At 39.3% G+C, this 12,803-nt stretch overlaps 2 pseudogenes; both read right to left on the minus strand.

Moving 5' to 3' along the window:
- Nucleotides 1-6,706: 6,706 nt before the first annotated feature.
- LOC129239833 (U2 spliceosomal RNA) lies at nt 6,707-6,894 on the minus strand (annotated as a pseudogene).
- A 242-nt stretch (nt 6,895-7,136) lies between these two features.
- Nucleotides 7,137-7,317, minus strand: LOC129239931 (U2 spliceosomal RNA; annotated as a pseudogene).
- Between the last annotated feature and the right edge of the window lie 5,486 nt (nt 7,318-12,803).

Here is a 12,803-nt window from a genome sequence, read left to right on the forward strand (position 1 = left end):
TCCAAAATTTCAAAATAAGTTCCGCGCATGAAAAACGATTTAAAGCAATCTTCCTACGCTATGATCAGAAAGTACCGGGAATGTTTAAATATAACAAAACAGGGTTAAATTTCAGACAAATTTATTTTATCTCCTTGAAAATTTGACCCTTCTCCCAGTCCTCCATGCACCCCTGGTAGGCCGACGAAGGGATGGCCTTCAGCTTCTTCGTCGCATTCTCTTTGATTTCCTCTATCGACTGAAATATCCCTTTGCTGTTTGGTCAAATAATCCAGCACAATTTGGGCTCGGTGCGTGGGCGCGTTATGATCATGCGAAATGCAAGAATTGCTTGCCCACATTTCCGGCCATTTGCGACGTACAGCATCTCTTAAACGCTTCAAAACGGATAAATAATATTCTTTATTGACTGTCTGCCCCGATAGAAGGCACTCATGGTGCGCTATGGCTTGGTAATTTAAGAAAACAGTTAACATCACCTTTTTAGCGGCTTTGGTGCGATTTTTTCAGTTTCGGCTCGTCTTCGTAGCGCCACTCAGACGATTGTTGCTGGGTTCCATGTCAAATTCATAGACCTCTGTCTCGTCGCCAGTAATTATCCGTTTCATGAAGGCTGGATCACTTTGGGCTCCTCAGCAACTGTCTTTCGGTGGTGGTTTTGTACGAGTTTTGTTCAAGTTCTTCGTAACGAACCTGCCTGTAACGCGGCTCATACCCAAAACATCAACCACAATGTGTTGTGCCGTTCCATATGAAATGCCAAGTTCACCAGAAATCTCTTTTAAGCTGGTATGACGATTTTCAAGCACGATTTCTTTCACTTTCTTCACATTTTCATCGGTTTTCGACGTCGATGGGCACCCGGAATGAGGCAAATCTTCCACCACTGTACGACCACTTTTAAAGTCTTTACTTGGCCACTCGTATGCTTTTGTTCTTGATAGAGCAGATTCGCCAAATGCTTCTTGCAACATTTTCAGTGCATAGGAACACGAAATTTTGTTCGCAACACAAAATTTCAAACAAACTCTTTGTTCAATAAAATTTTCCTTGGTAAAATGCCACAAATTGAAAAACGGTGTCTAATGTAAACAACGTCAGGCAGATACTAATGATCCAATGGCGCTAAAAAGTGACAGATGTGTGTCTTACCAACAAAAGAACAAAATATGGACCGGTTCCCACGTGCGCGGCTCTTTTTAATTAAACATTCCCGGTGCTTTTTGATCATAGGGTATAAGCACACCCTGACGATCTAAAAACGTGACGTGCATCTGCAGCAAAATATTTCACGAACTTGAAAACGTCCATAATAAATGGGTCAAATGGTGTACCGAAGTTAAGAACGTTGACGACGCCACTGATGATGATGATTGATTTTTTTGTGACAAAACCGCACTTATCGGCGCGTGACGCTGAAAAAGTTTTAAGTAAAAGCGGAATTAATGCATCCAAAGATACGATTCGAGGACCTTTACGTGCAGAAGATCTCAAGTTCTGGAGCACATTAAAAAAACCGTTGCTCTCATTAATTAACGCACATTGAAAAAAGATTTGCATGGGCTAAGACAAATTCAGAACGGAATTGGGCAAAGGTAACATTAACGGATGAATCTACATTTTGGGCGAATAGTTGCATACGTCGGTCCTGACGTACTGCTGATAACCGATAACTTCAACGAACTGTCAAGCGTCCAGTTAAGGCTCATATTTGTCTTTCAGAAGTTGCTGCGTGTTGTGGAGATCACAGACTCTAATACATGGGCCTCAGTCCGTCTGTTAGTTGGCTAAACGAAAGTCCAGAGTAATGTTCATACGCGCGGAAGCATTTCGCCGACAGTTAAATGCGAAAAAAGAAAATCTGTCATGGATTTCAAGCGGAATAGTCTGATTGCATTATATTTGGCAGGAAAATCCCAACCAACCATTGTTTGTGAGCTCGAGCACCTTAAAGTAAATAAAGCTTTTATTTATCGCACAACAAGTCAGGAGTTGCTTGACTTGGCCGAAAGCGGTCAATTTCCGTGTTCCGAACATTGTGTTTTCTGACGAGAAAACTTTTCAAATTGAGCAATTCGTAAATTCCCCAAACGATAGAGTTTTTTTGACCGACCGTTCATACGAGAATTTGTGTCATCGATTGACTACCAGTAGGCAGCACCCGCCACAGGTAATGGTTTGGGCTGCTGTAACCGCAGATGGGCTCTCTGCAATCGATTTCATCAAATTCGGAATATTATCGGGAAAGTATTCTGGAGGTTGCTTTGAAGCCGTGGGTAGACAAAGATTTCGGTGGCAGACTATCGACGTTTCAACAGGATTCGTCACTCTCTTACAAAGCTCGAGTGTACCAAGAATAGTTAAAAAACAACGTCCCGAACTTCATCACGTCTACACCATGGCTCTCAAATTCAGCAGACACGAATTCGATGGATTATTCACTTTGTGCCATTTTAGAGAGCAAAATCTGAACTAAAAGATTAACCAGTCTCGAGGCGCTAAAAAAAGCTATTGTCCGCGAGTGTGCCAAAATACCTGCAAGTCACATTTGGATAGCTTGCGAATAATTTCTGGACCATCTCAAGGCCATAGTCAAGGCAAAAGATCGGGGAAAAGTAAAATGATTCTTAATTTTGTATTATTTTCACACATTTTTTACTTTGAAGTGAATAAAAGTAATTTTCCAAACTAAATTTATGGCGCTTTAATTGGTAACACTTCGAGTGCCGGACCCTGTAAGTGTATTTTAAACTATAAAATTGTGTTTTTCCTATCGAACCGTAAAACTTTTTGAACAGCCTAGTACTTACCCCACCCGAGCTGCGCCGGTCATTGTATGGCCCCGCGACTTAGCAATCATTCGAAGTTAGCCGCGGTTATAGCTCCTTAACATTCTGTACGCTGCCATGAAGAGCTTTCTTGAGGGGCCGATATCGGGGCTATAAGAATGGTTCCAGCAACGTTGAAATACTATTCTCTGCCAAAAACTGTCAAGAACAGTTGTTCAATGAAACAAGAACGGGCCGGCCGTAGTCCAAGATCCAATCGTCTCGCACCGCCCATAAAATATTTGTGCCGACTGCCGTTCCAGAGCGTAAACATGTGTAGATCTGTAAAGTCATCTCTGTCTACAAACTTACTCATGTTGAATGATGCGATACAAATGAACAATAAAAAAAAAACGATCAACATTGCTTGCAGTTGTTGAACAGTTGAACATCCTCACTTTTGCGGGCCTCTACTCAAGCTTTTCCACCCACTGCTTAGCTTGAACATGAATATCGAGTTCTTGCCGAAGTATCTGGGTCGCATCTTTATCTTCTCCGTCGTTGCGGGATAATCCTCGCAGACCGATTTTAACAAGTATTCTTTGTCTCCATATTGGCGCTTCAAGTAGCGCTCAAGGCACTGGCCTCAGCGCACATCAACACAAAAAATTGGAGTATTTTTTATCAATATTTGCTGCATACAAGGCTGCCTCGGTAGTCTGGCGTAAGTGCACAAGACTGCCATCCCAGAGGTTGTAGGTTCGAATCCCACGTAAAGCACGATCCTCGCACTTTTCCAAATTTACCTACTTTCCCTGTTTTTACAAAAAAAAAAAGATCTCACTCCTCAACCCTAAAAACTTATCCTTTCCATCCTTACACCCGCACAATAGTCAACGCATATTTGCATTATGGCCGCTAAAACATAAAAATCAAAGAAAAGCACACAATAACACATTGCATCAGTGGTGCCAGCAAGTGGAACCGGGCAGCCGCGGTAATTTAGCGAACTCCTCAGCATCATGTAAGACACAGATGGCGGTCCAAGCAATAAGATGGCGTTCTTCCTAAGTCACAACAGATTGGCATTCCCACTATTTCGGACTCGTAGCGGCAGGCTAATCACTTACCCTGTCAGAAATCAAAATAGATTAATGAAACCAACTCAAGCCTGGGTCTTCTCGAGGCCTTATGCTCCCGAGATGTTTGAACAAGGAAAAACAGAAACAAATTACATATAAGAAATCTATTATTTATATATTTTTTTATATTTTCGTGGCTACTAGATCCATCAACTTTTTGGTTTTGACTCAAATATTTCCGTTCTGTTTCTGATCATATCGAATTAGGAATGGCTTCGATGATGAAGTTGAAAATTTTGAACGAATTCTTAAATACCATTTTTCCTGTATTTCAAGCAGACAAGATGAGCCCGAACTCAAGAGTACCCACTTGGATGCATCACCAGGAGAAGGATTACATTCATCATTATGTATAGAGGAAGCTCTCTTCGACTGAAGCTAATTCCACTTTACTTAACAAAATTGTTCACTTTTCACAAGCAAAAAAAAACCTAAACAATAACCTATTAAATTTTTAATATTAGTTACATCTTAATAAAACTTAGACCATTTTTAAGTAAAAAATAAATTTCTGCGCCGCTAATCTTACTTTTTACTGCTTTCAGCTTTCCCCGATTGCATTAAAAATTAACACTTCCAATGCTGCAGCTTGGAGCTGCTCGAAATTGTTATTGCTTGCTAATGAAAACCCTGACAGCGCTGAAGTCTTCTCCCGAACTAAATTGTCCCTCACCGTAATGCAGCAATTTCCTTATTAATAGCTAATTTCCTTTGGCTTTGAGCGTGAATTTTAAATTTGCAACTTTTTTTATTATCTACTAAAGCACTTGAGATGTTTACTCATTTATGCAAAGCAATTAATTTGAAGCGTGAAAAAAAATTGAGAAAATTTTAAAATTCAGAAGAGTTAGCAAGAATGTAAAAGGTAAGCGATTAATGTAGGTAATAAAAAGTGGTACAAGGTGGCGCAAAATTAAACACCATACCGGAAGAGTTATAATTTTTGTAAATCAGACTGCTGAATTATAGAAACAAACAAGCATTGGAGCGTGTAAAGGTAAAAAAGTGCGTGTAGCGTAATACACATTGCAGAAGTGAAACTTTCAAGGCAGACAAAGAAAGAGGGAGAGACCCGAGAGAGAATCAAAGAGAGAGAGAAGGAGAGAAAGAATATACATCTAAATAAGTTCACAACATTTGCAGAGAATACAAATAGACAAAATTTACAAGAAACGGAGAAGGGTCGACCGGTGTAGGTAAACGCCGGACACAAACCGTGGCAACAACGCGCACTACGCGCAGCAACGGCACACATCAAGGCAATACCAATAAATCCGGCGCCGGAATGGATAGCACTTTCCCTACAAGACAGCTGACTATCATATAATCACTCATATTATCATCATCACTATCCTTATCCAACTACACATTTTTGTTCTAGCCATGGGAAAGTTCTGATAGTTTCCCCTTGTCGGTGTGATACTCTATCTTTCTTTTGCCAATAGCAATTTCTTATAGCTGAAAAATATATCTAATATGCTCTAAAGGCAAGGTAACTTCTCATTTTAGTTCTCAACAAGTAATCAGCACAAACTCCTCAATAACTCCTCATTTTCGTTAAAAAGTAATCAGACTGAGGAGTTTGGCTAAAATGTTTTATTTAGAAATTATAAAATTTATAATTTACGGGGATCCGAACTCACGAATTTTCAACTTTTAGCCAAGCATCTACTCATTCGGCTATGGGGACCTTACAACAACAGCCAAATTTCACACTAGAACTTTTTTCAGAGCAGCGACATTATAAGCATACAAATGAGTTGCCTTGGCGTTTAAAGTACAGTAAATATATTTTTCACTTATATGAAATTACTATTGGTAAAAGAGAGATAGAATTCACACCGAACAGGGGAAAAGAATGTCAAATGAAATATTCGATTTCCCCATTAAAAAATGTTGTATATGCCATTTTGATAATGCGCATGTATTAGAGACTAATAAAATACTTGTAAATTGTTGGAATTTTTGTCGAAAGTGCTCAGCACTGTCTTGTAGGGTTATAGTAGCCTAAAGTGTATCTAAGATACATATAAGACCCAGTCCTACTGAAGCGCTCAATGTACTAACACATCTATTATCATTAGATTTATATATAAAAACAATCGCTACTTGCAGCGCGATGAGACTCAGAGACATAGGAAGCTGAACAACAAGGTCGTACGGTCACAGTAAGATTCTCCTACAGGGACCCTTGCTGTTCAAAAACAGATCAAAACTACACAGAGCCCGACTTTAACTTCAAGAAAGCGTTTACGGTACGTTTTCGACCGAGAGCCGAATGGGGTAAAGGGAAGGTTATTGAAAGATTCGATATTAAAACCTACACTGACGGTTCTAAGATGAACTGTGGTGTTGGAGCTGGCTTCCATTCGGAGCCGCTCAACCTATCCCAGTCAATTCGACTTTCTGACCTACACACAAAACAAAAAAAAAATACCAGTCTAACGGTTAGACTTGATAGAAGTGAAACCTTCCGTAAAACAAACTGAGAGAGAATAAGACGAAAGCAGCATTAGGAGCGGGATAATTATAGGTTCATTATAATATTGCTATAAAGTTCATATTTTATTTTCTTCATTTTATCATTATTCATCCTCAATGTTTTCAATTTCAACAAATGATACGAGTGGCTTATGATAGATAAAATATGATACAAATGCTTTGGTTTCGATGTTGTCAAAAAAAATACCCAAACGGACCGAAGAAACAGACTTACAAATTTCTTCCATTTTCGTCTACTTGTATTCATATAAAAATTTATGTCTCTTCCCACCAAAGCTAAATGTATTAGTATATTTTTTCAAGGCTGAAATCCCGGCGGTACTGCAATACCGGGCCAACCCGTGGCAGAGGTGGAGAGCAAGCCCCTAAAACACTCCGCCCATTTCCAAAAATTAGTTTAACATTTGTTGTCCTCCGATGGAGGATCTATCAGATGTTAAGCTGATAGGAACAGATACCACACTACCTACTTCAATAGATTTTCTAATAAACCTTTTGAGAATTACACGCTCACAAAAATTAATGTACGAAATATTTATACCGATTCACTTAAACTGACTTTCAGTATCTAAACCAAAAAACTGTTTTCAATAAATAATCAGAAATGTCCTACAATGCAAATTTCAAAAAAAAAAAAAATTCCATTTTCGTCTACATGTATTCATATAAAAATGTATGGCTCTTCCCACCAAAGCTAAATGTATTAGTATATTTTTTCTTGTATTTATTCAAAGCCGAAATCCCGGCGGTACTGCAATACCGGGTCAACCCGTGGCAGAGAAGGAGCAAGCCCCTAAAACACTCCGCCCATTTCCAAAAATCAGTTTAACATTTGTTGTCCTCCGATGGATGGATCAGATGTTAAGCTGATAACCACACTACCAAGTCAATACATTTTAAATAATAAACCTAATAAACCTTTTGAGAATTACACGCTCACAAAAATTATTTATATCAACATATAATATAACGCTTCGTAACTAAATAACTTTTAGGCCAGCGACGACAGCATGGCGCGGTAGCCGAGCGACTAGCAATGTGAGCTTCTGATTCAAAATCCTTGGTTCGAATCACAAGAAAAAATAAAAGTCATTTTTATTTAGTTCGTCGCTACTTTTATATCAACATATAATATAACGCTTCGTAGCCAAGTTGGTCGCTTTTTTCGTTTCACTTTTCCTCAAATCACTCCCAACGATTCTAAAGAAGTTTTCACTTCAAAAATAAAAAACACAAGACATAATTACACAAGAGCAGTGGTAGGAAAGGGATGCTGATTAAGATTATTTCAGTAGAAATACTCAACCGCTTCAACAACAACAACAAAAACCTGACAGAATGGATAGGCAGACCAGAGTCATTTCAGATGATTGGGGTTACTATATTTATACTGACGGTTCAAAGATGGACAGTGGCACTGGATCGGGAGTTTACTCGGAATAATTATCCTTAAATTGATCGTTTAGGCTCCCAGACTTACCTTCGGCACACCTTACCATTTTTATTGATACTAAGTTACTGGCCTCAGCGCGCATCAATTCAAGATGCGTTAAAGAATGCAGGACGTCGCTCTCGCCTAAGCTATCACTGAAAATCATTTTTTTTACTTAGTAAAAGAGTAATGCAAAAACCAAATTGAATGACTAATTTTGCGCCCCTTGTACTTTGCTTTCACAATTATTTCAAAACATCTTCTAAGCTCATAAATATTTAGCTTTTTGTTACCGTTACACTCCTGATTTTAAACAGTTTCAATACACACTTTAAACTTAATTTCCAGTGTTCCTAATAAATTCCCCCTCTCTATCATTATATTACTATTAATTTAATATTCACTGCTCATATTTAAGTTTAACACGCCCGTTCTGATGCCTCAAATTCACTGTGTCTAAATTATAATAGCTTTGAACACTTTTTAACCCCCTAAGGCTGCTTACATACAAGACCTCAACACACACGTCAAATCGTTGAAGCAGTGAAACCACGAAACTAGCTTTCATACAGAAAGTATGTGTTGACTTGATTGGCAGCTGGTCGTGGCCCGATGTCGACCAGTCTTATGGCTGGTGATTGGCACATTGACAGGTAATCACACGCATTAACCTGCCATTTACACAGATATGAAAAGGAGGTGCGCGCACTTCGGCGAAGAAGGTCGGTTAGTCGAGCAGCGGAAAGAAGTAAAAGTAGATTTTTTGCTATGTGGAAAGTTGGGTATAAGAGCAAAAGGCAAATAATGGCAATAAAGGAAAAAAAGGAAAACAGGAAAAACTTAAAAGTAGCAGAAAGGTGAATAAGCGAAGTGGCAAGTGATGTTATGCATTCATTAAATGATTTTCATTGACAGTCAGTGGGTCAAATATGGGTTACACTCGCGTGTATTTATGTACTTATAGATGAATGCGATTATTAAACACTGTTTTGATAGCTTTAAGCGTAAGACCGCGCAGATGGCAAGGAAATTACAACATCAAGTCGATTACAAATATTTTTTTTCACTGTATGTGGTTACCTTACTTTGATTCTCTTTCAAATGCTCACTCAAGTTTTCTTCTTCTGAAAATTATAATTGTTTGCTTGCAGCCTGAAGCATTTTTTCCATTACAGCTACACCACACTCCATTAAGAACCAACTGTGATAGGTTCAAAAGTATAGTAAAAACCAGCATAGGAGGGATACCGATGCAGCAAATCACTCTCACGGAAAACCTAGAAAGAAAGCTAATAGCATTCTAGAAGACATTTAGTAGGGCCTACAAAACGTTCTGTCTTATAAAATTCAGCAAAAAACACACCCTCCATGATGGGGCATGGAGCTTTTAAAACTATAAGAAAAATCTAGATCAACCTTTCACTTCATCTATTCGACAGGATATTGGGAATTGTACAGGGAAAGTCGGAGGCAGCGAAAAATGGCAATCATGGCCGCCAAGAAAGAGATGGAGGGATTTTTGTTCGTTTATCGAAATTACTAAGGTTTCTGCGAGGCTTAACCGTATTTGGTCCAAAGGTCACTCCATGGCTTCTTGAGTCAAGAAACCAGACTTTACTTGAACTGTAACTACAAAATAATCGCTAGAGCTTCTGTTAAACACGCATTTTCCGGAATGCAGCGCCTTCGACAGCGGGAGTGGAAGTGTTAGGCTGAGCCAATATGATCAACAGCATCTTGCAGATGCAATAATTACGCAGGAAAAAGTTTCACGAGCAATCAAATCTTGTTCACCTTTTAAATCTCCGGGCTTTAGTGGGATCATTCCAAAGATGTTACAGGAAAAGCTAGACTGTATCCTACCATGGCTAGTAGAAATTTTCAATGCGTATTTAAACTTAGGCCTTATTCCAGATAGTTGCAAATTAGTCGTCTTTATTACCAAAAGTAGGTAGGAGGGCATATCAATCGGAAAGGATTTTAGACCAATCAGTCTTTTGTCTTTCTTGTTAAAAACTTTTAAAAGAAATAGGAATAGTATCTCCACTTCTTTGGTTATGTGTGATTGGCAAAATCTTAATAAAACTTTACAGAGGTGGAGTAAAAGTGACGGCGTACGCGGCTGATATGATGCCAATGGCATCAGGACTACTTCCTACCACAATCAGTGGAATCATTCAAAGAGTGCTAGGTGAGCTCAACTCTTGGGCCACAGGCTGTGTGCCAATTTTTACCCTATCATATATTAGTGGACAAAATCTCTCACATTTACCCTGTGCAAAGTACTTAGGAATAATTCTGGACGCAAAACTTAGCTAGAAATTGAACATTTAAGAACGAGTAAGGAAAACAGAAAATGCTTTAAATGCCTGCAAATGTGTGATAAGAAGCATATGGGGTCTTCAACCAAAGTATAATTTATGGTTGCATAAGGCGGTTGTTGTTGTAGTTGTTGTTGAGATGGTTGAGTATTTGTACTAAATAGTCTTAATTTGCGACTACCGCCGTTTTAGGACCACTGCTCTCGTGTGATGTCCCTTTTTTTGTTTTGTAAGTCAGATGCATTTCGTGAGTTACAGATATAACAGCTATGTCTGCGATTTCATTAATTTTCTTTAGGAAAGGTTTACCAATTGAGCGAGGTCTTATTCTGGCTAAACCCGGACATTCCCGCTTGACAGCTACCGCAGATGGGATTGAAAGGTAGGTTGAGTCCGGCTGCACGATCCCCTAACTTCCAATGACATGTAAGGGTTGCAGTAATACGTGAAATGTTTGAGCGAGAGCATCCTAACAGGTAGTTCCTCCTCTGGGTGTTGTACGACGGCCATGTTTTTCTTGTTGTAGTGTATGTAGTTAATTGCTTCCACCTTCTTTCGGCTAAAGCATGATAGTGTGACCCAATAGATATTTTTATTGTATTGAATGGGGTAGTGTCGAACTTTTTCTTCCTAGCTCATCTGCTTTCTCATTACCTTCTATACTACAATCAAAGTAATTTTAAGCCAATGACCAAGCAGTTCTAGTTCCTCTCTGCATTGTGAAACTAGTTTGAATGACATGGAGTTGCAGTCTAAGACCTTGATAGCTCCTTGACGGTCTGAAAACATAGATACTCTTGTACCAATTTCTTTGTAGTGTTTCAGTGATTCGCAATTGATTTAAATAAGTTGAGCTGCTCCGAATAGAGGCCAGCTCCCACACCACAGTTCATCTTAGAACCGTCAGTATAGATTTCTATATCGAATCTACTCATCAGTTTCCCTTTCCTTCATTCGGCGATAAAGTCTTTCTTGAAGTTCAGGTCGGGCGCTGTATAGTATAATTTGTTTTTGATCAGTGAGGGTCCCTGTGGAAGGATCTTGCTGTGACCGAACATTCTTATTGTCCAGCTTTCTATATCTCTGAGTATCACCACGCTGCATGTGGCGATTGTTTTTATGTATAAGTCTGTCTAGTGGTAACAGATGTGTTAGCATGTTAAGCGCTTCAGTGGGGCTGGTACGAAGCGCTCTGTGGTTAGGATGCATGCTGATCTTTGTATCTTGCTTAGCTTGGTTAGGTTGTATTTCTTTTCCATCGCGGTCCACCAGACTAGTGTCGCATATGTTAGTATAGGTCTTAAAATGGCTGTGTAGGACCATTTGGAATGCTTTCGTTGAAGACCCCATTTTTTACCCAACATTCTCTTACACCTGAAAAGTGCTTTACTAGCTTTCTTCACGCTGTATTCTAACGTGTTAAGAGCCTCAATAATGGGGCTTATGTTAATGTTGTTAAAGGCACCCTCTATGTCGAGAAAGGCGACAAGTGAGTATTGATTGTATTCTATGTTTCTCTCTATCGTACTTACAACATCATGAAGAGCTGTATCTGTATCTGAGCTCCTTTGAGATAGGCATGATGGGATGTTGAGATTGTAGTATTTGTGATCTTCTCTCTAAGATATGCATCGAGCAATCGTTCAAGAGGTTTGAGGATAAAAGACGAAAGACTGATGGGTCTGAAGTCTTTCGCTGTATCATGACCGCGTCTACCAGCTTTTGCCATAAAAATCACTTTAGCCCTTCTCCAGCTTTTTGGAATATGCTCTAGCATAACCCATGGAATCGTCGTTTCTCGAATATTCCACAGCATGGCCGGGAATATTCCATCCGAGCCGACTGCTTTGTTTGTTTCGAAGTTTTTCAACGCCCATTGAATTCTATGTGCGGATTCAATTTGGTTGATTGTATTGGCAGAGAAGTTGGGCGATTGGGTTTTTTCGCTGTTACCATTGTACTGAATAGAGTTTGTGTTTCGTGGAAAGTGTGTTTTCATGAGATAATCTAATGTATTGGCCGAGGATTTTGTCCATTCCCCGTCATCTTTCTGCAAGAAAAAAGGGCAGGTGGGCTACTTGGATAAAAGCTTTCCTAATTTAGCCGTATCTTTGGTTGATTCAATGAAACTAAGCATCTATCTGTGCTTCTCTGATTGCTTTCTTATATTCCCTAAGACAAGTACTTCTGTTTGTAGCAGATGCTGAAGATGTCTCTTGTCATTTTTCTAAGTTGACTTAAATCTTCATTCCACTCGGCAGAATACAAAGATCAGTCTGTGCAAAAATGGTCGATGATCTGCGCCCATGAAGCGGGTCGCTGGAAAGAAAAAACGTATGGTTATCGCAGCCTATGATTGCGACAATCTCAGTATAACACAGAGAGGACTGATTACATCGTCCCGAGGGTAATATTCAATAGGGATTTAGTTACTCTCTTTCCATCTCAGGAGGAACGGTCTACACAGATGACTCTAAAATGGTGCGTGGTATTGAAGTTGGTATATATTCTCATAGACTTAGAATTGAAAACTCTATACGACTTTCTCAGTGCCTTCCAGGCGGAAGTACTGGCAATTGGGGAAGTTTTTATATTACTAATCCTAATAATTCTCGTTTCTCTCTGCAATAGTGCTACT

The sequence above is a fragment of the Anastrepha obliqua genome, chromosome 2, assembly GCF_027943255.1.
Source record: "Anastrepha obliqua isolate idAnaObli1 chromosome 2, idAnaObli1_1.0, whole genome shotgun sequence".
NCBI lineage: Eukaryota > Metazoa > Arthropoda > Insecta > Diptera > Tephritidae > Anastrepha > Anastrepha obliqua.